The sequence below is a fragment of the Vipera berus genome (genome assembly GCF_964194415.1).
Source record: "Vipera berus genome assembly, chromosome: 1".
Classification (NCBI taxonomy): domain Eukaryota; kingdom Metazoa; phylum Chordata; class Lepidosauria; order Squamata; family Viperidae; genus Vipera; species Vipera berus.
In genome coordinates, this window is record NC_138202.1 from 78712269 (window position 1) to 78737485 (window position 25217).

Genomic DNA, 25217 nt, shown 5'->3' on the forward strand with positions numbered 1-25217 from the left:
CAGATATACCGTAAGTGACCTATACGTGCCAGAATTGCTTCACAATTATAATTTGATGTTTGGCTTGCTGTCTAAAATTGCTTACCCAGTTTTCTGTGTCTCTAGCTATCAAAGCTGCAGTGAATCTCTGAGGTGGCATCTGTATTGTCAGAAGAAAATAAATGCGAAGCACAAGTTGAACATTAAAAAGAAAACTGCTAGTGGCATTAATTTTGGAATTGCTTATGTTAAAAATTGTATGCTGCTATGCTTGGCTGGCCAGGAGTGCACAGGAATGCTCCACTGTCTTGCAGTCTGTTTTCCTGAGATAGATGGGATGATTTGTTGAGTTATGTGGATGTTTTTGTTTGTGGGGAGGGGGATTCAATATCCATACTGCTTTACATATTTAGGAGTGGTACTTAAGATTTCATGTCTCTCATCACAACTCTGGACTTTTCCTTACTAGTGTGTAACTTTCTAAATGCAACAGACCACATACATAGTTTGGCACATTGACCACTGATCAGGATTAAAGAAGCAAAGTATTCTTTCCTGCCTAGAGGAGGTGATCAAAAGATTTACGTTAAAGAAAATCTCCCTACGTTTGGGAAATCTGTACAGTTCTAGGCCATTCTCAAATATGCCATTTCTGAGACTGGCGATCAGATGTGATGGTATTGTTTGAATTTTCCTTTGGAGACAGAAGGAATTGCTACAGCCACAGAAAGGATCAGACAAAAGGCAGCTTAGTCCGCAGCAAGAATATGGATATGATAAATGTCTCAGGAGAGACACTTCATATTTTTTTGGCATGGCAGAAGAGAAACGTATTTTCAGACTTGCAAGAGTCTGTTTATGTAACTGCACAATTAGAGCTAGGTCATTTGTGTGTACTTCTTCCTGGATTACCTCACAAGGCTAACTAGTCTGAAATATGTTTTCCTTTCACGTTATATACCGAGTTCAGTTAGATTTTACCAATAATTTTCATTGTAGTACTACTAGTCTATTGGTGTGGGGGGAGGGGATTCTCAGCACTTCACAGATAAAACGCCAGCACACAAAGACCATCTTGTGAATCTTTTTTGTTGTTGTCATAGTTCAAGATTAAAAAAACTACAGCATGTAGCTGAAGCAGATTAAATAAACAGATCTATGTATCATTTCTCCCTTTATTTCTGGTGTAATTACTATAAAAGCAGTTAATCACTTTATGTCTCTAATTGCCCTGCCATTTAGGGATTAATAATTTCTCTGCCACCAATTAATGCTCCTGAAGTTAGTGGATCTTAGTTATTACTTCTTGCGTGGCTGTATCTAAGTTCGTATAAGAGTTAATCAAGCGCTTCAGATAAAACTTAGCAAACGCCTCTCATAGCTGGTAGTCTATTTGAGTTTCAGATTCTCTTGTCCCTCTTTCTGTATCAGGTAGACACGATCTTCTTCAAGCCTAGCCTGTCTCCATCCTTAGTGATCCTCCCTTCACTGAGGAACTTGTAGATTCTCAGCAGCCAAAACTGCTTAAATCCCATTTAATTTGTCAGCCATCTTCTTCATCTCTGCAATCCCAACAGCAGCTTCCTTCTTGTTGCTTTCATCATCCACTTCAACTTCGTCTCTTCTCTCCATGAGTGACTGTGGTTAAAATCCTTATCCATTTCATTCTCTTGTATTTTCCCAGGCCAAGCTTATGATTTTTTAAGCAAAGTTTCTATATTTGGGAGATCGGACAGCATAGCAGACTGGATGTATGTTTCACAGCTGCATTTTCTACTGGTGAGCTTCAATTTTTTTTTTGATGCTCAAAAATATAGGCCTGTGTGGGGAAGGTATGCCAAAATGCTTTCTACTGTGTAGGCCACAATATTTAAGATGCAGCAATGATATGCAATATGCTAAGACACTTTGAGTCACTTCCAAGCTTCTGCTGGTACCTCCAGGAGTTCATTGCATATACATGCAAGAGATGAAGGAGGCCCTAGAACTGATGTGGCAACTTTGCTTCACTATTTAGCAATAGGGACCACACTGCTTATGAAGCTTTGCTTGAAGTATCTTTTGAAGTAACTTTACATTCCCCTAAGGGAAGACTAGGGATGCAGTGGCTCAGTGGGTTAGGACGCTGAGCTTGTTGATCAGATGGTCGGCAGTTTGGTGGGTTGAATCCCGAGTGCCGCGTAACAGAGTGAGCGCCTGTTACTTGTCCCAGCTTCTGCCAACCTAGAAGTTCGAAAGCACGTAAAAATGCAAGTAGAAAAATAGGGACCACTACGGTGGGAAGGTAACAGCATTCCGTGCGCCTTTGGTGTCTAGTCATGCCGGCCACATGACCACGGAGATGTCCTCGGACAAGCGCTGGCTCTTCGGCTTTGAAACGGAGATGAGCACCGGCCCCTAGAGTTGAAAACGACTAGCACGTGTGTGCGGGGGAACCTTTACCTTTACCTTTAAGGGAAGACTGGTGGGATGAATGTGGATGTGGTGGGAGGGATACACGGGAAAGGGCTGTACTGCTTGAGAAATATTATCTGGAGCAGTTTGGTCTGGGAAAAAGTCATAGAAGGATGCTTTCAGTGCCCTTTAAAGAAGCTTCTAGAAGAGGCTGGACCTTGCTCTTTTTATTGTATTCTATTTACAGATGCCTAATTAGTATCCAAGCAGTTAAATGGGAGGCTTTATCCAATTAATTATCATACTGAAATAACTCCCAAAGTTAAGTACATTCATGACCAACACACTCTGGAAGAGAACATTTAAAACAATTTTCCTTCTGTTATGAATGCTACCTTCCATTTATCAGTGTTTAATATTTTCCATTAAAAACCTAATCCTTTTTTTTCCAGGATAGTCGATGAAAGTTTTGCAAATTGTCCACTTAAATTAATTGACTGACAGAAAAAATAATTGATTAAATGTCAGATAACTGCTAGTTGAAGGAAATGTCTTAGCTTATCACCTTCTTTAAGATGCACCAGGTACCCTCAAGTTAATCAAGAGGCATTTGAAGGAAATAGAGGCAGAAATATGTTTTCTTAGTCTGAAGATCAGACATGAGATCAAAAAATCAAAAGGTGTTTCATTATTAAATCTTTCAGGCAGCTGGTTCTGCTGCTGTGAGGCTAGGAAAGAAAAAAAAATAGTGCTGCTTTCTGGATAGAACTAGAGTGCAAGTATTATCACTATAACAGAAATGGAGAAAAGAAATAAAATCTTCCAGGATCACTGAAATAAGTGAAATAGTATATAATTTTTTTTCCCCTTCTTGACAGTCTCTGCAGGAACCCTTGTCAAACAGCAAGACATTTTCCTTCACTTTAGCATGTGTGTACTGTATTTCTTTTAAAAAATTCAAAATATAACATTTCCTTCCAGGTTGACTCCTGTGATTACATGGACACAGAATGTTTTTATGTATATTTTATTTTATTTTATTTTAATTCCATTTATATCCCGCCCTTCTCCGAAGACTCAGGGCGGCTTACAAGCTTAGCAATAGCCTTCATTCTATGTATATGCCTGCTTATTAGGGCTTTCACACACACCCCAAGCGGCATTATTACAAAGTCAGCTTAATTGCCCCCAACAATCTGGGTCCTCATTTTACCTACCTCGGAAGGATGGAAGGCTGAGTCAACCTTGAGCCTGGTGGGATGCGAACCTGCACTAATTGCAGGCAGCTGGTGTTACTTTTTATTTAAAAAGTTTTACAATACATTTTGACTTTAATCCCCCCCTCCCCCACCCCTACCTAACCCTCCCTATCCCTCTCCCCCAATCCCTCCTCCCCCCCGACTTCCCAGAGCTAAATACAGGGTATAAAATCAAAAAACAAACATAAGCACCCCTATGTTATCAGCAATAAACTATTAATTCTATCTCCCTCTAGCTCATATAAAATGAATACAAACAATATTAATATTACAAATGAAGTAAAAAAGAAAAAGAGGAAAACAGAAAAAAAGCTTTACTCAGAATAGATTTTCTTAATCCCAGTCCTTATTCATATTAATTTCAAAAAAAAAGGAAAAAAACTTTCACCTACTATTTAGATTCTCCAACCTTTCTCTAATTTCTAAACAAATTCTCAGTTACGCGCCAAAAGCGCCTATCTCTATTAACCTTAATAATCTCCAACCAAACTAAACTATGATCAAAAATAGTTCTTGCATGTATCACGCCAAATGTCTCGCAGTTCCAAATCATCCTTGAGTTCAAATAAAAAGAGTAAAAAAAAAAGGTTTAAGCAGTCTATTAGACAACTTGTTGTTAATTAGGAGCTTACATACCCATTCTTAGTTCAACACATACTTTTAGTCCATAACCCTCATATACTTTTCTAACAAACAAATAACATCAATCTTAAATTATGTTAAATATTAAAAAAACAACCCTTCTTTCTCCTCTATGATAAATTTAATCCATTGACATTCTAATTTAAAAATTTAATCACCAATCTTAACGCCCCAAAGCTTTTGGAGCACATCTGTCATGACCCCCAAAACTTCTTTGGACCGCGCCCCTTCCACAGCTTCACTGTAAGTACACTTTGGAGATTCCATAACTTTCTGCTGGTCTTGCTCTTGCTCTCGTCTCGCTCTTCTTAGGGCGGCACGCGTCATCCTCTGGCCTCCTGCAACATCCGATGAAACTGTATCTTGATCCCCTCCAACACCATTGTCCTCTATCTGTCTATCTGCAACATCTTGATGCTTTCCCTCGCCGTGTCCCTTTACAGCTTCCAAAAATGATAGGGGGGTTGCTTTTAACACATTGCTATAAAAATCACGTGCCTGGGCCACAGTAACCAGACGATGTCTTTTACCTTCATGCGTCACCACCAGTCCAACTGGAATCTCCCATCTAAACTTAATATCACATTTCTTAAGTTCCTGTACTAGAAATGCAAAATCTTTCCTTCTCCTTAAAATCTTCGGAGGAATCTCTTTTAAAACCAAGACTTCTTGCTCAGCCACTACCAATTTAGTATCATAAGCAGCTTGAATGACTTCATCTCTAATTACTCTCTTTGTAAAATAGACCACCACATCTCTGGGTAACTTCCTCTGTCTTGCAATCCATGAATTTACACGAAAAATTTTGTCCATATTTCCCTCAATTTCAGATGCTGGCTGGCCCAATACCCCTTCCAGAGCCTCAGAAATCAGCTGCTTTAAATCTTCTTTACAATTCTCCTTTAAACCCCTGATTCTAATAGCATACTGCATCTGATGATACTGAACAAGGCTCAATTCTCCGTCCATTTTATCCCTTATATTTTCATTTTCTAATACCTTTGCTTCTAATATAGAATTCTTTTGACTGAGATCCTTCACTTTTACATCCAGCTGTTGCACACATTCAGCTACAGATTCAATCATAGACAACATGTCCACCCTCATTGCTCTAAACTTCTCTTCCATCTTCTTCTCCAATTTCTCCATTTTCTCCTCCATTTTCTCCTCCAGCTTTTTCAACTTTTCATCCATCATGTCAGACATCAATTGTGAATGCTTTCCAAGAGTGTCTTGTAAATCCTTAAGCGTCAATGCCGGAGGAGGTGCAGGAGGAAGCAAAGCTTGCAATGAGGTCTGTTGCACCAGGGAAGACCCCGCACTCCGAAGAACTTTAGAAGTTTTAGCCGCCATCTTCCCCCACTTTCACTTATTGCGCACTTTCACTTTAAAGCTATAAAATCCATTGAGCTAGAGAGTAAAGATAAGAGTCCACATCACCTTGAACTCCTGTACCGCTCTGCCTGCATCTTGACAATCAAAAGTATTTCCGTTTGGCAGGGGTGGTTGCTAACGCCTGGCTCTGCTCCATAAATCCCGGAGCAGGGGCGCTGCGCAGCTCGGAGCGACCCAGGCTTTGGGGGGGCTCAATCCTTCAGCCGCCCAAACTCTCAGCTCAGGCGGCCCCGGAGAGCTCAACCCCTACCTGGGGCCTCACCCCCTCCTCTTCTCCCGAGGAGGGGGCTTCAAATCCATCTAAACAGCTGATCGGCGCTGTTTACGATGGAAAAACACAGCTGCGGAGCGGGCAGCCCGAAAACGGCTGTCTTCGGCGTCGCGTCGCCACCGGAAGGCTCAGCTGGTGTTACTTAAGGAGGCATTAGCCCACTGCTCCACCAAGGCTCTATATCAGTATGAAATAGTGTGCCACTAGCCATGCTTTGAATAGTCCATGAATCATGTATTATAAGCAAATGTGTGTGCATGAGGGCCCAAGGGAAAATTGTTGGTACTAACTATAATAATATTATAATGGAAAACCTGGATTATTTATTTACTGGCAGCAATGAAATTAGTTATAGCACAAATGAAATGTTAATGGTGGTTCCTAGATAGTCCAAGATAATAACTATAAATTGGTTAGGATAATTATTCCTAACCAACAGCAAAGTCTTCTCTTAGTACTCAGTTCTATTTAGTAGATGAAGCAAAGAGCAAGGAAAATAACTAAATTGTAGATATAAGTGGTAACCTCTTGAAGAGAAGGACTGAATGGGGAACAGGGAAACTTTCTTTTGGGAATGGAGGTAGTCTTATCTGGAAAATAATATCAAGTTGTAAATAACCTTTATCCTAAGTTTATTTTGGAAATATACAGCATAGATGAGTCAAAAAGCATATATTTACTGAAGTTATACAATGTTTTTTCACAACATGAACAAGGAAAACAAGGAATGTATTTTTTTTATCCATCCAAGAGAGAATATTTCTCTTTTGTCCTACACCCCCCCCCAAGTCAAAGTGTTTCACGAAATGTTTTCTCCAGTAAGGATTTTGGGAACTCAGCATGTTACATGGAAAGTAAGATACTGTCTGTCCCAAAGGAGGAAAACATAATTTTAAAATGTGGAATCCTTGGTGCTCTCTGAGCTTGGTGGTTTGCTTGCAGACATTTCATTACCTGACCAGGTAACATCATTGGTGCACCATCACCACCAAGAACTCTTCAGTCCAGCCCTAAACTACAGATGTTCTCTTCAATTGGAACTTTTAAAAATACACTTTGAAACTTCCTAATATTCTAAAGCATCCTGATTGAAAAAAGAAGAGACAAATATTGGATCAAATAATTTAAAAGTTATTTCAGATCAGAGAGATTAAAGCAATTTGGGGACATTTTTTTACCGAATCGTATCAGTTTGGAGGGAGAACAGAAAGAATTTCGGAGAATTCACACTTCTGATCTCCCACTCTCAAAATTTATTTTAAACATCATGGTTATTGTCTTTATCTGACGGGTGTAGTTTTAGCTCATTTTCCTTTTTCTTCTTTTGCTCCGTCTGTTGCCTTTGCTGACTGTGATTGATTCCTTTTCTTCATTTCTCATCATGCTACTTAGCCCAAAAGGGAAACTGTATATATAGATTGATGGATGGACAGATGGACAGATGGATTCAATAATCTTTTGGATTAAAAAAAAATGCATGTCTGTGCAAATTGTCTTTTCCTGGGTGCCTCAAGCAAAATGGAATCTAAGGATTCAGGGTAGAATCTCATAATACCAGTGACTCTCATGGGAAACGTACACTATTCAGCCCCTTCTCGAGTTTTGAAAAAGAAATAATATGAAGTTCATAGTAGTTACACAGGCAGGAAACAACCATTAGAACAAGATCCTCCCAAAGTGGTTTAATATGGATCCCCAAGGGTTGATGGGGCTATCCAAAAGATTGCTACCATATTTCCCTGAAACTAAGACCGGATCTTAAAAGAAGCCCATTAGGGCTTATTTTATTATTATGGCTTATATTCAGGGAAATATGGTACTAAGTGCATCCATCTGGCTGACAATCTTAACTGAGGCTTATTTTGGGGGTGGGGCTTATATTACGAGCATCCTGAAAATCATGCTAGGGCTTATTTTCTGGTTGGGTTTTATTTTGGGGGAAACACAGTAAATGTCTGGGGGTCAAAAGGAGGTCAGTAAATATCTTGGGGTCAAAACGAAGTCAGTAAATGACTGGGAACCCAAAGGGGGTCAATAAATATCTGGAGATCAACAGGTGGTCAATAAATTATAGGAGGTTGATTGGTATCAATTAATCTTTTCAGGTCTTTGTAGTGCTCCAAGCCAGTCCTAGTCCTGATGGTGATGTGGCTAGCAGTGAGACAATGTTACTCAGAGTTGGCTGGTCACCCATCAGTGAAAGTGGCCTTGAATTGTCGTTAATTTTTATTGCTATTATTACTCTCAGGGCTATTAGTTCAAGTTGGGTAACATCTGTAGTCAGCTTTTTCTATTATAGTTGCTTATATTTAGTTTTGATTAATAATTTAAAAATAATTTAAATGCCTTGTTATACTTTACAAACCCCAGAAAATAATTCCCATGCAGAGAGTTGGCTGCTTTCTATTTTGTTGTTTTTCCCCCTTAAATTAAAAAAGAAAGTCACTTATATATTACTGTGTACTTGTCTATATATGTGTGTTATTTATTTAGTTCAATTTCTTATGGCTGCTCCAGGGCATTGTCTTGTTTATGGGTGTCTAGTAACAGTATAAAAAAACACAACATAAAAAATAAATGCATACTCAGCAGCTGAGATAAACCATGAACAGCCATCAACCTAACCAGTTTACATAGTCTGTGTTCCAACTCTCATGCTCAGTAACATAACCAAGACCTTATGAAAGGTAAACAGAGTTGGGCTAATCTAATCTCTGGGGAGAATGCTGATACCCAGAACTAAAGATGGAAAATCCCTAGAACCTGCAGGCCTTATAAGAGCCACTCACTCATGCTAGGGTTGAGCTGAAGCCTGTCCTTCACCATCCAGATTTCCACAGTCATCCTTGAGTGGGATTATAAAGCTGAATATCATCAACATACTGATATCTCACCCAACACTATTGGATGCTCACCCAGTAGCTTCTTTTAGACATTAAACAGGTTCCAGTCAGTGTTGATGGGAAGACAGGTATACCACGGTCTCTGCAGCATCCAACAGAATTTGACATCAACACCAACTGGAACAGGCCCTGAAGGAAGAAGAAGAAACAGTACAACACAATATGGTGCTGTCTGTCTCCTTCTGCTTATAGATGGTTTAATTTTAATTTAATTCTAAAAAAAAGGCTATTATGACATTTCTATAACTTTCAAGGAACATTAAAGGCCTTAGATGTTTCTCCAAGAGAAAGCATATACTTATCAAATTGGGCAACTTTTTAAAAAAAAATTAAAAAATCATATTTTTTCTGGAAAAGAATGATCTCTTTTCTGAAAGAGATGGGATGTAGAAGTAAGCATTGTAAAAATTCAGAATCTGGAAGAGATGTACAATTTTGACTTATAATTGCTCAAAATAACAAATGCATGACCTAAGAGGATTTTGTCTAATATTGAGGGAATGTTTAAATAAATGTACTATATTAATTATTTATAATAGTCCTACTAAGGATTTTGTAGACACATTACACATTACATCGCATGTTCTAAAAATCTTGTGACTGTGGATCAGATAATTATGGCTGAAGATTTGAATCATGCTTTGGATAATTAATTAGCTCAGAATGCTAACCCATTTAAATCTAATTCTTATGAATCAGATTAAATTAAATTTGATGGACATATCCTTGACAACAAGAATATACTTTTCCCATTTCACATCAAAATGCTCTTGGAGTATTTGCTGCTATATTGATCCTTTTGTTAAAAACATAATTATATTAAAGTTTTAAAAAAAGAAAAAAAATAGAAAAGCTAATAAGACAATAAAGAAAATAAAGACAAAGCTAAAAATGCAGGAAAAAGAAAGAAAACTTTAAGAAGTAGCTTCCAATTTTCTTTATAGCAGTTATACAAAAAATAAATAAATTTGCCTGTTATGCTATGGTTACATAATATCTCTAATTTTTCTGTAATCCATTTCTTTTCTAATTATTAATTTTATTTTTATATCTATCTCCCATCGGCATTGACTATCTCCCATCGGCAATAAATACAGATATTGTCTTTTCTCTGAACAAAAAAGTTGACTTGGCCATCTTAGCAAGTTCCATCATTTTCACCATTCCTTCCTTCCTTATGGGCAGCACTGAATCTTTCCACTTTGTATATATAATAATCTTGCTGAAGTTATCACATATCAATAACTTTTTTTCCCAAATGTTCATCCACTAATCCCAAAAGACAAAACTCTGGTTCAAATTTGACAGTGTTTAAAATCTTCTGAATTAGTGGATGGATTTGAGTTCAATATTTTCTATTATTTTATATGTTCACCAAGCATGATAAAATGTTCCTTCATGTTGTTCATATTTCAGCATAAGTGTGAAGTACCATTATACATTCTAGACAGTTTTTTGAGTGTTATATATCAATGATGCATCATTTTATAAACATTCTCTTTAAGATGATAACATAATGTAAATTTCAGTCTTTTCAACCACGTTTTCTCCCACTGTTCCACTTGTATGCTCTCAGATTGTTTCCTGGTTTAACGATTCTTAATTGAAATAATTAATAAATGTAATATAGGTACTACATCTGATCATGCCATAGTAACATCACCAATTGCTATAAGAAAATATGCTTCATAAAAATATAAAAATACCAAGTTAAATAGAAAAATATGAGAAAGAACATTTTTGAGCATATACGTAAGATGAGTACATCAGTATTATATATAGCTTTTATGAATGCTAATAGGTCTTAATTTATTTTATATACTTGAAACAGAATATTCATTGAATTGAATAACTTATATTGAGAGTAAGGTGAACATTCTTGCAAATTATTAGTTCTTTGACTGAAATAATTATACCAATCTAATATTACCTCTACTTGTATGACTCTCCAGGGTAAAATTCATATATCTCTAGTTCAATATATCAACATTTTATAAATTTTACTCTTGATCATATGAGTCAAATGTAACTGTGGAGGTAATTAATAAAGTCTAATATACTACGTACAACGTAACTCAAATGTGATGAAGCTGTGCCTGTATTTCTCAAAAACAAAAACCATTTTATTTATGAAAGAATGATAGCCAGTAAGGGGTATATATTGCTGTGAATATTGCTGTGGTATATAAAGGTAATTATTCAAATGTCACTTATTCTTTAATTAGTCTCCCAATCCCATATTGATAACAAGCCTTTTCTTTTCCAATGCTGTGCTGTAGTTATTCAAGTCATAATTAAATAATAATTTGTAAATGCTGGCTAATAAATTATCTTGAGTCTGAATAACTATTTCAAATTCTGTCATCTTCTCATGCTTCTTCTTTAAGAATGCCTTTTATTTTTCCAGTTATTTGCAAATACTTTAACCATGGGAGATTCTTTCCTTCATTAAGCTATTCTTGTTGGCTCATCTTAAGTTAAAGTTTTATTGCATTTCCTTTACAAAGGTAGGAGGATGCACTTGAAAAAAAAATTGGAATGGAAGTATAATGTTGACCCATATTCACATGACGAACCTGTGATAATTAGAGGTGTTAATAGCTTGCATCAAGTTGTAGCTGATGAAGAAGTCTTTAAACTCTTAAAATTATTATGAAATTTGAATTGCCTAAAATTTACAAAATTTAAACACATCTTGATTTCACACCTTAGTCCACACAATTCCCAAATTATTTCCAGTGTCTTGGATAAATTTGGATTGATTCTAACTTTAGGGTTGTTGCTTTTTTAAAAATAGCAATAGCACTTAGACTTATATTCCGCTTCATAGTGCTTTACAGCCCCCTCTAACTGGTTTACAGAGTCAGCATATTGCCCCCAGCAATCTGGGTCCTCATTTTACTAACCTTGGAAGGATGGAAGGCTGAGTCAACCTTGAGCTGATCAGGATCGATCTGCCAAACTGCTGGCAGCCATCAGTCAGCAGAAGTGGCCTGCACTATTGCATTCTAACCACTGCACCACCAGGGCTCTTGTAACTTAGTTATAACTATCAATACTGTTTAAAGAAGTGAATGCACTTTTGTATTTTATGCAAAAACTAGAATGTATAAATATATGATGAATTAGGGATTCACTAAACATGGAGGCAAAAATAACAACAAAAGATTCTTCAGTGTGGTGAAGAACATATCAGATTTATAATCACTCCTTGCTTTCTGTTTATGAGCTGGCTCTCTACCAATTTTCTCTAGAAATACTGGTATGTTAATCTGTGTGGTTAGAATTTGTTTGTTTAAATATTACATGAAATTTTTTTTATACAGTATGTAACATTTTGTTTTTGTTGCCTTCTTTTTTACTTGACAATGTAATTTTCCTAATTTCCCTCCTCCCCCTTTCTCTCAATCTCTCCCTTTTTCAATATTAAGGCAATAAAAATACTTTATTTTTAAAAGAACTATAAAGATAAGCACATGCAATGCTCTCTACATGAGGCTGCCCTTGAGGACCACTCGGAGGCTTCAGCTGGTGCAGAATGCAGCCGCGCGAGTAGTAATGGGAGTGTCCTGATACTCTCATGTAACACCTCTTCTCCCTGAGCTGCATTGGCTTCCAGTTACCCTCCGGGTGAGATTCAAGGTGCTGGTGATGACCTATAAAGCCCTAAATGGCATGGGTCCGGATTACCTTAGGGAGCACCTGCTACCAGCATCAGCTTCCCATCGTCCTGTGCGTGCCCACAGGGAGGGCCTCCTTAGGGTTCCGCCGGTTAGAGATTGCTGGCGGGTGATTCCCAGGGGGAGGGCGTTCTCTGTGGGTGCGCCCGCCCTTTGGAACGAACTGCCGATGGAGCTTTGGACTGCCCCCGACCTTCGCTCGTTTCGCTGGGATTTAAAAACCTGGTTGTTCAAATTGTCTGGCCTGGACTGAGGGATTTTAAATTTTAAAGTATTTTAATTAAATCATATTAAATTATATTAAATTAATTTTAAAATTTTAATTTTATTGTTATGAATTGTGGGCTTGTACTAATTTAAATCCATTTTATTCTCTTTTTGTACTGTTTTAACTGCCCTGTGAACCGCCCTGAGTCCTCCGGGAATAGGGTGGTATATAAATTCAACTAATAAATAAATAAATAATTAAATAATAAAAGCAAGAAATATCCTGTCTCTCTGGAAGGCCAAATTTTCAGCATTTTGACTGCAAATATAAGACAAGATATTGATCATCTGTCTCATAAAATTGCACTCGTGAAAAATAATTTTAGTGGAAAAAACTTTACGTTAAATTGCTATTTCTGTAGCTCATGCTACCTGCCTTTCAGCATAGTGTCTGTTAGGACTACATGATTCTAAATGGCACTCCCAAACTGCTGTTACAATTGCATTTCCATTTCTGCTAAACAATAAGTGGTATATGTGTTATTCCAACAGTCGAGATTTATTGTTAAAGATAGATATACCAGGACTTTGTTGTGACTGCTGCTGTTTAAAGTCAAGAGCTAACTGAACTGCTAAAAGGATTTGTATTGTGGAATGTGTGCATGTGCGCATGTTTAAGCTGATCATTCTTCAACAGTTCTTCAGTAAATCCCCAGATAGCCTGAGTTTTGTAACAGTAGCAAAGACCATGGATTCCTGCATTAAATCACACCATATTTTCTTCATATTTTTTTTTCTTTTCCTCCATAATATGCAAATGCTTCTCAATATCCTGCTGGATGAAGAGGCTTTTTGTGATACATCCATACCTGCCGTTTGGTAATGTGTTCTGTGTCTATCCTGGTGCCTGACAAATGCCTACAAATGGCTGTTTTGTTTAATTAATTTATGCCTGATGTGTGCACACAGCATATTTTAAAAAATCTTGCAAAGGTTGTTTGCTTATCAACCTCCCCCTCCCATCTGCCACTGCCTGCTCCTTTATTTCTCATTACCTCCTTTAGCAATGTAATATATTTGCTCAACTGATTGTGACCACTGAAATTAGCAATACTCTAAATGAGAGTATGGAGGGAAACCTAACATACTGACAGATTTTTAGGAATCATATTTCACCTGCTGCATTTTGCTTCCTGGAATTAAAAGGATCGATCCATTTGCTCATTTCAGGCACTGAACATACTGAGGTAACTGCATTGCAAACTGCATTTGTAGCTTTGCATCTCATTGAGAAATACAGAGGAACACTGAAATTATGCAGACATTAATGTGCGTATAAAACTGGATACAAAAACAAACATGTTCACCTCAGTCATCGGGATCATAGTTGTTTCAAAGGAGCTTTTTCCTTCAAAAAGCAACTGGGCTGTTTTGTTTTTTTTCAAGACACCACCTATCTCCAGTCTACAACAGCAATTCCAAGAAGATTCCACAACCAATTGTACCCTGATTCAAGTGACCCTGAGAGCACAGTAAAGGTAAAAGGTAAAGGTTCCCCCGCACATGCGTGCTAGTCATTTCCGACTCTAGGGGCCGGTGCTCATCTCTGTTTCAAAGCCGAAAAGCCAGCGCTTGTCCGAGGATGTCTCCATGGTCATGTGGCCGGCATGACTAGACAACAAAGGCGCATGGAACGCTGTTACCTTCCCACCGTAGTGGTCCCTATTTTTCTACTTGCATTTTTTACGTGCTTTCGAACTGCTAGGTTGGCAGAAGCTGGGACGAGTAACCGGAGTTCACTCTGTTATGTGGCACTCGGGATTCGACCCACCAAACTGCCGACCTTCTGATCGACAAGCTCAGCGTCCTAACCCACTGAGCCAACCCCCAAATGTCCTCAATAGCTCTCAGACAGAGTGTTAACAACCAGAGGACTGCAAAGAAATACAATCCATCAACCCACCACCACCACCACCATCCTTTCAGAACCTATCCTTCCATCCCTCTACAAGTCACAACTGTCAGTACCTATCCTTTCATCCCCCCCGCATCAGAACTGATGAAGCTTCTTGGCTGAGAACTGAAACATTTTTGTCTTCTTCCTCAAGGAAAAAAAAAACCACTCCAGTTGCCTTTTGAAGAAAAAAAAAATGTACCTTTGAGACAAACATTTTCATACCTACTGTTAATTCCATTCCTATCTGCATTTACTGTGTCACAAGAAGTTGGGAACAAAGTTATAGAGATAAATAAGTTAAGGAATGTACTCACATTCTAAGAAAGATATGGAGAATACCCCGAAGTCAAATTTTACTCTTAGTATTGTCTCTGTTGCTCCTACTTTCTTTTCAGTATGCACAGTCTCTACAGAAGGCTGGAGGAAAGACACCATTCCCTACTATCCATGCTAAATCTCCAGCACTCCTTAGAACAATACTGCTCTTTATTGTATCAAAATAAAATAAAACCAAACAAGGGAACTTCCTTTCCAGTCAACTATTGCAAAGATTACTGAGACATTTTTATTGTAGATGACGTTCTGTGGTCTCCTTGATTTGCTGTGTCATACTTCCATCATGCTTAATCAGTTAATCCTTTGTACATATTTTGATGGGAAATATACTACTGTTAGAGAGTGCCTTAATTTCACTTATGGAATTTAAAGAATTAAATCAATGGACAAATGAACACTAATTGGACATTAAAAATGCTAGCAGGCAGAAAGTAGCAAAGATGCATTTGATGCACTAGAACACTCTGAAATGACCACAGCCCAAAATAAAACAAAACCAGAGCAAAATAGGGAAATATATAGAGAAATGAAGTTTTCATATTGGATATAATTAACCAAAATGACATCATGTAATTTGATCTCAATAGCTCAAACCTCCACTCCATTCTGTTACAATGTAGAAAAATTCACTTCCCCCCCCCCCTTTTTCCCCTCCTTCTTTCGTTCTTTATATAAGGTAATACCAATAGCAATGTTGAAGCCAGGGAAGTTGTAACATGTCCATTTTTGTTTTTAATTGTATATTCAATAAAAAAAATTAAAAAAGAAAAGTTATATTGTTGTCTTTTAAGATGCTTGTTTATAATATTCATCTTGCTATGTCTATTCAGTATGATGTTAAAGGAACCCATTGTGCATTTATTTTCAAATAAATGGGATAACCTCTCTAAGAGAATCTTTAGAAAGACACATAGTTTACCAAGTCTTCTTTGCTTTGCATCTTAAAATGTTTCTTGGCTCAGAAATTGCACAACCAAGAGCCATGTGTATTTATGTCACTGATATCCCACTTTTTGTCTGAGACCTTATGATTGCATATGCAGGGGGGTTTCCCTACATATATTGTTCCCTAAAAAAATAACTTTGTGTGGCAGGTTGGGTGAAAGAAAAATAACTAGCTGGGAGGTTCACCCAATGACCTCTGACCCTGATTGGGAAACTGCCCTTACATTTCCTTGATCCAAATCCAGTACCTTGACCACTATATTACTTTGACCTTCATAGCTTCACAAATATGTACATCAACAAGTGTATTTTAACAAGCTGTGTTCAATTTATTTGAGAAAGTTGGATTTGTAAAAAATACCACAAAAAATTAAAACAGAAAGAAATAATCTTTTCTTTTTAAAAAAATCCATCTTTTAAGTGCATGCCATATATTTACAGCACGGGTCCCCAACCCCCAGGCCATGGACTAGTACCCCCAGGCCATGGACTAGTACAGGGCCGCAGCATGCCAGCAACCAGTCCGCACAAACAAGCAAAGCCCCATCCGCGGGATGCAGGCAGCACACAAAACCACGCCCCCTCCGGTCTGTGGGAAAAACTCTCTCCATATAACCGGTTCCTGGTGCCCCAAAGGTTGGGGACCTCTGATATACAGCACACACACACACACACACACACACACACACACACACACACACACACACACACCATGAGGAGGTTTCCCCAAGTTCTGCTGTTGTTTGGAAGAACCATAAAGAGCTGGCTGTTCACTCAGGCCTTTGGCAAGGGAGACTGAGACCCCTCGCTTCATCATACTTGCCATCATTTATTGATTTTATTGTAATGTATTTGATTGTTGTGAGCCAGCCAGAGTCAACGAATGTCAAGTGGCATACAAGTGTAATAAATTATTTATTGTAATGTTATTATACATTATTTATTGTCACTAACAGGTATGGGTTGAATGGAATTCACTCTCAGCCTGGTTGGATCTTATTCATTTGCCTTGTTTTTGTTTTCGTTTTTGCCGTACATGGCATAGGGCTGTCAAATGCTCATAAATAATCATTTGCATAGCTTGAAACTTTTAGCCACCGATATAGAAGAAATCTTCCCTTTCTGTGTGAACTATTTAGAGGATCACTTTACTTTTCTGAAGAAGTTCTGACTTATGCCACAAGCATTTTTTTTCTTTCTTTTTTAAGGTTTCCTGGTTTTGCTATAATAGCCTGACCCGGCTCTTTCTCGTGATTACCTAACTTTTGATACCAATATCTAGGAATCATTCATCTGAAGCCCAAACATGTTTTTCTGTCAAAATGTTTTGGTTGATAAGTCATTTTCTGACATTCATGTGCTTTGGATGGATTTATAAGAATGCCTAACATTTCATGGGCCTGCAGTGTTTTAGATCCATCTCATTTATTAAGGTTTCATCTGGAGATATTTTATTAAAGTCAGTGTATCTCATCATGGAATATATAAACAATGCATCTACTATAGTATATGTTTGATAACTGTTAAGATGTGCTTGTGAATAATGACATGTACTTCTCTACAAATGGATTATACATTTTCTGTACATAGTGATAACATTCCTTAAAGTCTTGAGGACTTCTAAAGAGATGACTACCTTAGCAATTCAAAATTATCCAGGTATTCTCATCTGGCCTTCATAGCATATGTGGCAGGCTTTTATCTATGATGTTGCTGCTTGCAAAAGAACCACAATAGCTGGAGATGTTTGACAGGAATTTGGCCTGCAATAGGAGTTATCAGTCATTACCACCCTAGTTCATTCAATAAAAAACTGTTTGTCCTTTAATTCATCCCCTGTGAAAAAGACAATGGTTGTGCTTCATATGAATCATAAATAACCCATAATTGGAGATTCACATGAAAAATAATTTCTATGATAACTGAAGGCTTGTGGAGGAGCAATAGATCACTTGCTTCTCAGGAAACTGCCTTTTGATGGGATGCACAGCACAGTCATCTCAGTTCACCTCGTCTTATAATCATTGATTTTTACACTTAGAAATTCAGAGTACACGATCAAGCACAAAGTCATATTTCATCAAGATGGGGCTACTAAGGAATAATTTTTGGAACACACTTGCAGGCATTCATATTCCTGGAAGGTCAAGAACAGGAGATGTGGAATAGGAATTTCTCACTTTAAAACATGGTATCCTATCCACTGTGAACTTGACAAGTTACTTGACAGCACATTCATCATCTGGTCAGAAGAAAGTTCAGAGAGGCTTTTTCCTCAGGTAAGTGAAAATAAAATTTCAGGCAGCGCTTGCAATTCTCTATGGGAAGCTTTTTACCACTTAAACAACATTAAACCTGATGCCTTATATGAGTCACAAAAGCTTCAATTTAGCAGAATCAAGCTCTGTCTGTAATTATACCTATATAGCATGTAGTGGTCTAGTGCAGGGGTAGGCAACCTTGGCTCTTTTATGACTCATGGACTTCAACTCCCAGAATTCAGCTACGCTGACTCAGGAATTCTGGGAGTTGAAGTCCATGAGTCATAAAAGAGCCGAGGTTGCCTACTCCTGGTCTAGTGGTTAAGGCGCCAGATTAGAAACAGGGAGACTAGGAGGTCTAGTCCCACCCTAGACATGAGAGCTGTCACACTCTCACAGCCCAACTTACTTCACAAGGCTATTGTTGTGGGGAAACATCTTGCCATCTTGGATTATTTATAAAAATAAAAGTGGGGTATAAATAAAATAAAAAATACAAATTAAGCAGCACTTTGATCTGCACATATTATATTAAATTAAAACACCAAATTATTAATCACGGATCTGAGAAACTTCATGCCTTGGTTCAGAAACCAACTCAGCCTCACTTTCTCTAACTGCCAACAGGTACACAGTCACCCTTTGGGGATAACCCAAGTGTTCTGAAGATGCTACCCATACTTATCAAGTATACTTTAAAAGTATACTTAATAAGTTACTAACTGAACTTTGGTCTATTGAATTAACCTGACGGCTTGGACTTACACAAGACACTGAATTACAAACTGATCACACCAGCTTGGTTTGACAAAAGTAGTTAGCCAGAAAGTAGCTAACTACTTTTAATTTTGTGGGTTTTACTAGAGGGAGAAAAGAAAGAGTAAGAGATGAGCACAGCACCACTGCCTACAAATGGCTCTATTTTATTAGGAGAATCTCTTCCTTCTCTGCTTCAACATCACCAATCCTATAGTAAGCATGTCTGAAGGAGGAATATGTCAAGTGAAGATCTTCCCATTGCCACCCACCTATTATTTCCAACTGTTCTATGCGAAGGAACAGTAATATTTCTTCTATTGCACATTGGGAAGGGTTAATTCTGAAAAGGAGGATATAAATGATTGTAATGAATTAATAAACCAACCTCGTGGGTCCCCCAAGTCAAAGATAGAAGCCAGCCCTTTATTAGCATACTTCGATGTGCATTTGTAGAGCATGCAAGCCTAAATATGATTTTAATTTGTGATTTATATATTTACCAGCCAAATGTGTGTGTGTGTGTGTGTGTGTGTATGCCCAGCTTGAATATATAAATGTTGGCAGCTAACAAACCAGTTCACAAGAAAAAACAGTATTTTTTTTAAAAAAAGAACAAAGCTGCAAAAGAGAACAGAAGACATAGTTAAAAATAAATTCTGTATATCATGCAAAACTAGCTGATGTGATCTACATTTTCTGCCTTGAGAGTACAGAGTTGTGATAAGAAGCAAACAATGCTGTGTGCATCAAACCTATGCCTCATTCATTTTGGGTTCTTCCAGATTTTGGGGTTAGGGAAAGAGGAACAGCAACAGGCAGCCGAGTGAGATCTGGGAGTCCCAACAACGCCCTCAGCGACCAACCCCCCCGCTGTATATCTGCCACCACCAGAAAACTCCAAGACCTGCTTGACGAAGTTAGGAGGAAGCCTCATCCATCTACTCCCAGCAACTCTTTCCACATTTTCGTGGGCGGACGTCCGTGCAATGCCTTGTCTGCTTCCAGGACAGCAGGAATAATTCACAGGCACGTGCCGGTAGCCGGGTTGGGGGGGGGGAGGGGGTTGGGGGTGGGTGGGAAGGCCCTTTCTTCTCCCCAGCGAAAACTACCGACCGATGCCCACTTTTTGCCCCGTAGAGCCACCGGCTTCCGGCAGGCGTCGCTTCTCCAAGTAAACGGCGCAGCGTGTAGGCGGGCAGCAATATAGCCGCTGGGGGTGGTGGTGGTCGGGGATGGTTCCTCCACCGCCCCCCCCCCCCCAGTAGGATAGTATATGGTAATATGGGGGCGCGGTTAAGCCCGGCCTCCTTTTTCTTATGGGAAGCGCGCTGGCTGATCCGAGGAGCTGGGCTTCGGCTTGTCCGTTTCTGGAGCTGGTTCTTTAAGGAGACCCACAAAATGTGACTCACGGCCTGGCTGGTCTCACTGGCGGTGCAAGGATTGTGACTCTTTCTCTGGGTTTTGCCCTCCTTGGCTGCACTAGCAACCCTTTCTGCGGGCGGGACATGTTTTGAGGCTGTAAGTGGATTTTCCTTTATTTACTCGCTGGGTGTGGATTCCTTCTGACTTTCCAAACTTGGACGTTTCCGTTTGCTTACCTGGGTCTCCCCGATCGCACTAGTGAAACACTTTGCGGAGAAGGGGGTGGTGGTGGTGGGGGGGAAGGGGGTGGCTTCCCGTGTCTCCAGGAGTCCGTATAAATAAGAGCTTGAGTCTGAGAAAGAATTGACGCGGCGTTCTCCGGAGTTGTGGAACTACAAGTCCCATTGTCTTGGATCGTTCTGACCCTTCGCCTCCCGAACAGCTATCAATCTTAAATCGCAAACATACTTATTTCGAAGGGCTCTTCCCTAAAACAGGGGGACAGGTGATAGAATCGGGACTGCCTCGTCTTCGTTTCCTTTAACCAACTTAGCGGCTCCGCGCCCAGCTGACGTTAACTTTCTGGAGTTAGAAAGGCAAGGAGAAAAATCATCTTAATTCAGCAGGGGAATAACTTCCTGTTTGTAGGGAAACAAAACGAAGCAAAACAAAGCAAGACCTCTCCGGAGGACAAGTGGTGGTGTTGGGGGAGGGGCGGGGGGAAAGAGAGAGACCTGACAGCTGTTTGATTTGCGGTGTTTCAAAAACATGCCTTTGTTCAAAGAATTCGCAGCCAGGTTTGCCCATGTCTCAAAAAAAAAAAAAATGGCTTAGAACGGTGTGCTTTGAAATTAATGCAGGCAAATTTGGATCTCGTTTCGAGTGCTGCTGATGGATCGGATCGGTTTTTGTACATGCCACTTGCAGAATCAGTCGTCGTGGAATGACAGTCATAATGATAGGAGAAGATTGTGAAAGGGACACCCCAACTACTGACAAGCCAGTGTGGGGTATTGAATTGACAGAAGGCAGGTTTGGGGAGGAGATGCCCCACACTTGATTTCCTGTAACTTTAGCTCCACTATATTCTCCATAGAGCAGCTCCCTTTGTTTAAATAAAGATGGGGGGGAGGGGGCTAGTTGTACGGTAAGGATATTACAGAGCTGGCCATCCCTTCCTTGTTAATTTGAATATTGTATGTATAGAAACATGCCCTACCATGCTGTGTTCCATGGTTCCGCTATTTCTTTCTTTTTCTTTTTCTTTTTGCTATGTGCCAGTTGTAGCATCCAAGGATCATCCTAGCCATGCAACATGGTAGAAAGGGAGGAGATTCCTTTGTCAGCTTCCTCTTTGTGCCGTTGGTGGAACATTGCTAAGAGAGCAGCATCAAGTCCTTGGACAGGTCTTGTCCCTTCCCCCCCCCAAAAAAAATGGGGGGGGGAGAATAGACCAAATATTGTATTTCTGTATCTTGGCAGGGTGGACTGCTTCTCCCCTCAGAGATTTGAGATTCTCATGTGCTCTTCTGATTTTTTTTTCTTTCTTTCTCTCTCTTGTCCGGACGCTTGCTGGCTCTGCTGTCTTTTAGGGGTGCTAGCTATGAATTTTCTAGTGCAAAGTTTCATCTGGGGAGCCAGGTGAGGGAGAACTCCTTGCTCAAAGATCAAAAGCATCTGTGCCAAGAAGAGAAGCGGGTGTGGTCTTGGCAGAAGGGGTTGACTTGCAGTGGACGCACACTTCCTCTAGCTGGTCTAATACATCCTCCTTTGTGCCAGTTTTTTTTTTCTCCCCATGGCTAATTCTCTTTGTTGGTGGAAGGGAAGGGAATGAATGCTGAATTCAGTCTGGGAGAAATGGAGTTATAGCATTTAAGCAGGAAGACAGAAAAACGAGGGGAGGGGGCGGGGTTGGAACAGCATTCTCCCTTATTTAAGAGCTGGGAGACTGTTCTGGTTTTACCTCTACTGTTCCTTCACAGATTCAGATTTCTTTTCCACCATTCGTGAGTAGCAACGCTGTTCTACCTTGTAAGCAAGTTGAATCAGTCTTCATCAGCTCTTTGGACTACAGCCCCAATAATTCCCAGCCAAGTGATATAAAGGACTCTGGGTTTGGGAATATCACTGAAAGTGGTAAAGGCTCTTTTTTCTGTGGAAAAAAAAATCCCCCTCCCCCTTGGGACAATTTGTTGCTGGTAGATAGTAAAGAAATAAAAATGTCCCCTCCCCCTCCCCCAGGTGTGGCAGGTAAGTCTGATCTTTTGCTTTCTATTTTTCTTGGCATTTCACCCTCTTCTTCTCTGTAGCCTGCTTGAGGAGGGGAGGGACATCTTTGCCAAAAAGCTGCTTACTTGCAGAGTACTTCCTTCATTCAGTGCTTGGTTAGGATTGCACATTTTCTTTTCTTTTCTGCTATTTTCCTGTACTTTATATCCCCAACCTCTTGGCTTGTCACCGCTATCAAATTATACTGTAGGGTACGGGCATTTTTCAGACCGTATTCCCTACTCGACCTTGCTGTAAAGAATTTGAAAAGTATTTCATCCTTTTGAAGTATTAGTTCTGTCACTGAACTGTTGCTTTATGTGATAGATGGAAATAAAGCAGATTATTAGGCAACGCCAGTTGTCAGCCCTCAAAATCTGGCTGACTTTCTAAAAGAAATATACAAAGTAACTTTACAAAGACTAAGGCAACAAGTATAGGATCCAGTGTACCATAAATGCTGCAAAAAAGGAGCTGACTTTGAATATCTTGTGAAATAAACTAGGCCTGCTGACAGATATCATAATATTTGATAGCAGGCCTTAAACATTACATTAAAAGTAGTTTAGTTTAGTTTAGTTTATTATATTTGTATACCGCCCTTCTCCCGAAGGACTCAGGGCGGTGAACAGGGCACATATAAAATACAAGGTACAAAAGTTAAAAAGAGAATTAAATACAAAGCCCGAGCTAAAACAATAAATAATAATGTAAAAAACCACAATAAAAAACCCCAACACATCCCCCATCAGGCCAGGCCGGCTTGTTCAAAGTAGTACCTGAGCAATCATATAGCTTGGAGGTAAACAACTTTGTGCCCTTCAGAACATTTGATCAGCTTGATGATCCCTTGCTGTTGAGATTTCTAGCTTTGCTTGCGAGTTACTGTCAAAAGAATCTAGAAAATGTTTGCATTCGTTTTATCAAATTTCTACCCAACCTTTCTGTTTTTTCAATGGTCAACAGGGCTTAAGGTGATTAAAAATAAAAATTAAAAAAAAGTACAATTAAAATAGAATTACATTTAACACTGAAATAAATTTAAAAGCTTGGCAGAGGATAAGAGTTTACCATCTTCCTAAACGTATTTGGAGAGTGGGGGACTGTTCCATAGCCTGGGAGCTTTGCAACAGATGACCTTTTCTTGTCTACTAGATGATAGAACTTTTGGCCACAGAGAGATCTTTTCTAGGGCCTTTCCTGATGCTCTGACTAGTCAAATAGATTCACAGTGACAGATAAGATTATAAACCAAGGAACTGATTGAAGCCTGGGAAACAGGCACCTCATCAGTCAACAGGAGTGCTGATTTACCACCAGTTTATCAGCTACTTAGGAGCTGATCACTTGGCAGCACATGGAAACCAACAACCAGTCACCGGCCATCAACACATCAATCAACCAATAGATAGGTACCACATAAATACAACAATAGAATAGCCCAAAGCACACATTCTGGTAGAGAGAACTTCCTTAACGATGGGCTCCAGCATGAATCTGAAAGCTCAGAAGACTAAACCTCTGGTCCCAATAACTGACTCAGATTGGATCTTGCATTTGTCTTCATTCATGAAAGATAAGATTCCCTGTCTCTCACATTAGTTATGTGCCATCAAGTCATAGTCAACTCTAAGTAACCACGTAGATAATTTTCTCCATGCTATGCAGTTCAAAATCTAGAAGGCCAGACTAAGTTTGAGGTCCAAAAGAACTGAGATAGGAGAAACTAGTTCTTTCCCATGACTCCAAAGTACTACAATTTCAATTAAGGACACATAGAAACTATCTGTTGTTTGGGAATTCGACTTTTTTTCATGAGAATAGGCTCTTATTTTCAGGACAAGCTTTTGTGACTTTTTAGAAATCTTATTTTTTATGTGCTGCAAAATATGACATCAGGCCAATCTCTTCACTTTATGGCATCCTTTGAGTGGGTTTCATGCTTTCAACTTTTCATAATACATTGCTTCATTCATACATTCACAAATATATAGCCTATAAGAACCAAGTCATTATAAGTCAACATGCAATATATAATAACTTCATAGAAACCCTGGTAATATGGTATCAAATTAGATATAAGTTTTTAAATTGTATGAAAGTATTGCTCCTTCCTGGCTTTTAAAGCTGAAAAAAGGCTCTTAGAATGCTTTCCATATCAAAATAAACATCAAATACCATGATTATTGTTAGGAATTCTGTTTTATTCTATAGAAATGATAGATGAGGATTAAGTATTATATAGCCATAGAGATTGATAGCAGAGGATGGTTACATAGCCATATATATCAAATAAAGTGTACAGTCACCATGGGCCCTACTGCTTAACGCTTTCAACTGTAACAGGAAACTCTCCTCAAAACATAAAGAACCATACATTATAACCATAGATGCAAACTAAACACTGCCATCTACTGGCTGAATAATTCTGTAGTTGCTGCAATACAAAATACATTCTAACATGTATTCCAACAACCCCACTCAACATCTACTCCTTATACTAGTCTCATTTATGCTTCCTGTTTCTTATGATTCTTCTTGTCCTTTTTCATTTTCTTCTTCTTGCTGTCCTGGCTCTCTACAGAGCTGGCACTGCTGC

At 38.9% G+C, this 25217-nt stretch overlaps 1 protein-coding gene across 4 annotated transcripts in view; it reads left to right on the plus strand.

Moving 5' to 3' along the window:
- The first annotated feature begins 20225 nt into the window (after positions 1–20225).
- The window catches only part of TP53I11 (tumor protein p53 inducible protein 11), an 85933-nt gene continuing 80941 nt past the window's right edge, over positions 20226–25217 (plus strand). For 2 of the 4 annotated variants that reach the window (XM_081313087.1, XM_081313086.1), the window contains exon 1: positions 20229–20506. The gene's annotated coding sequence lies outside the window, so the exon portion shown is untranslated. Of the gene's footprint in view, positions 20507–25217 lie in introns of all 4 variants that reach the window. The other 2 variants (XM_081313088.1, XM_081313085.1) reach the window with 2 other exon arrangements.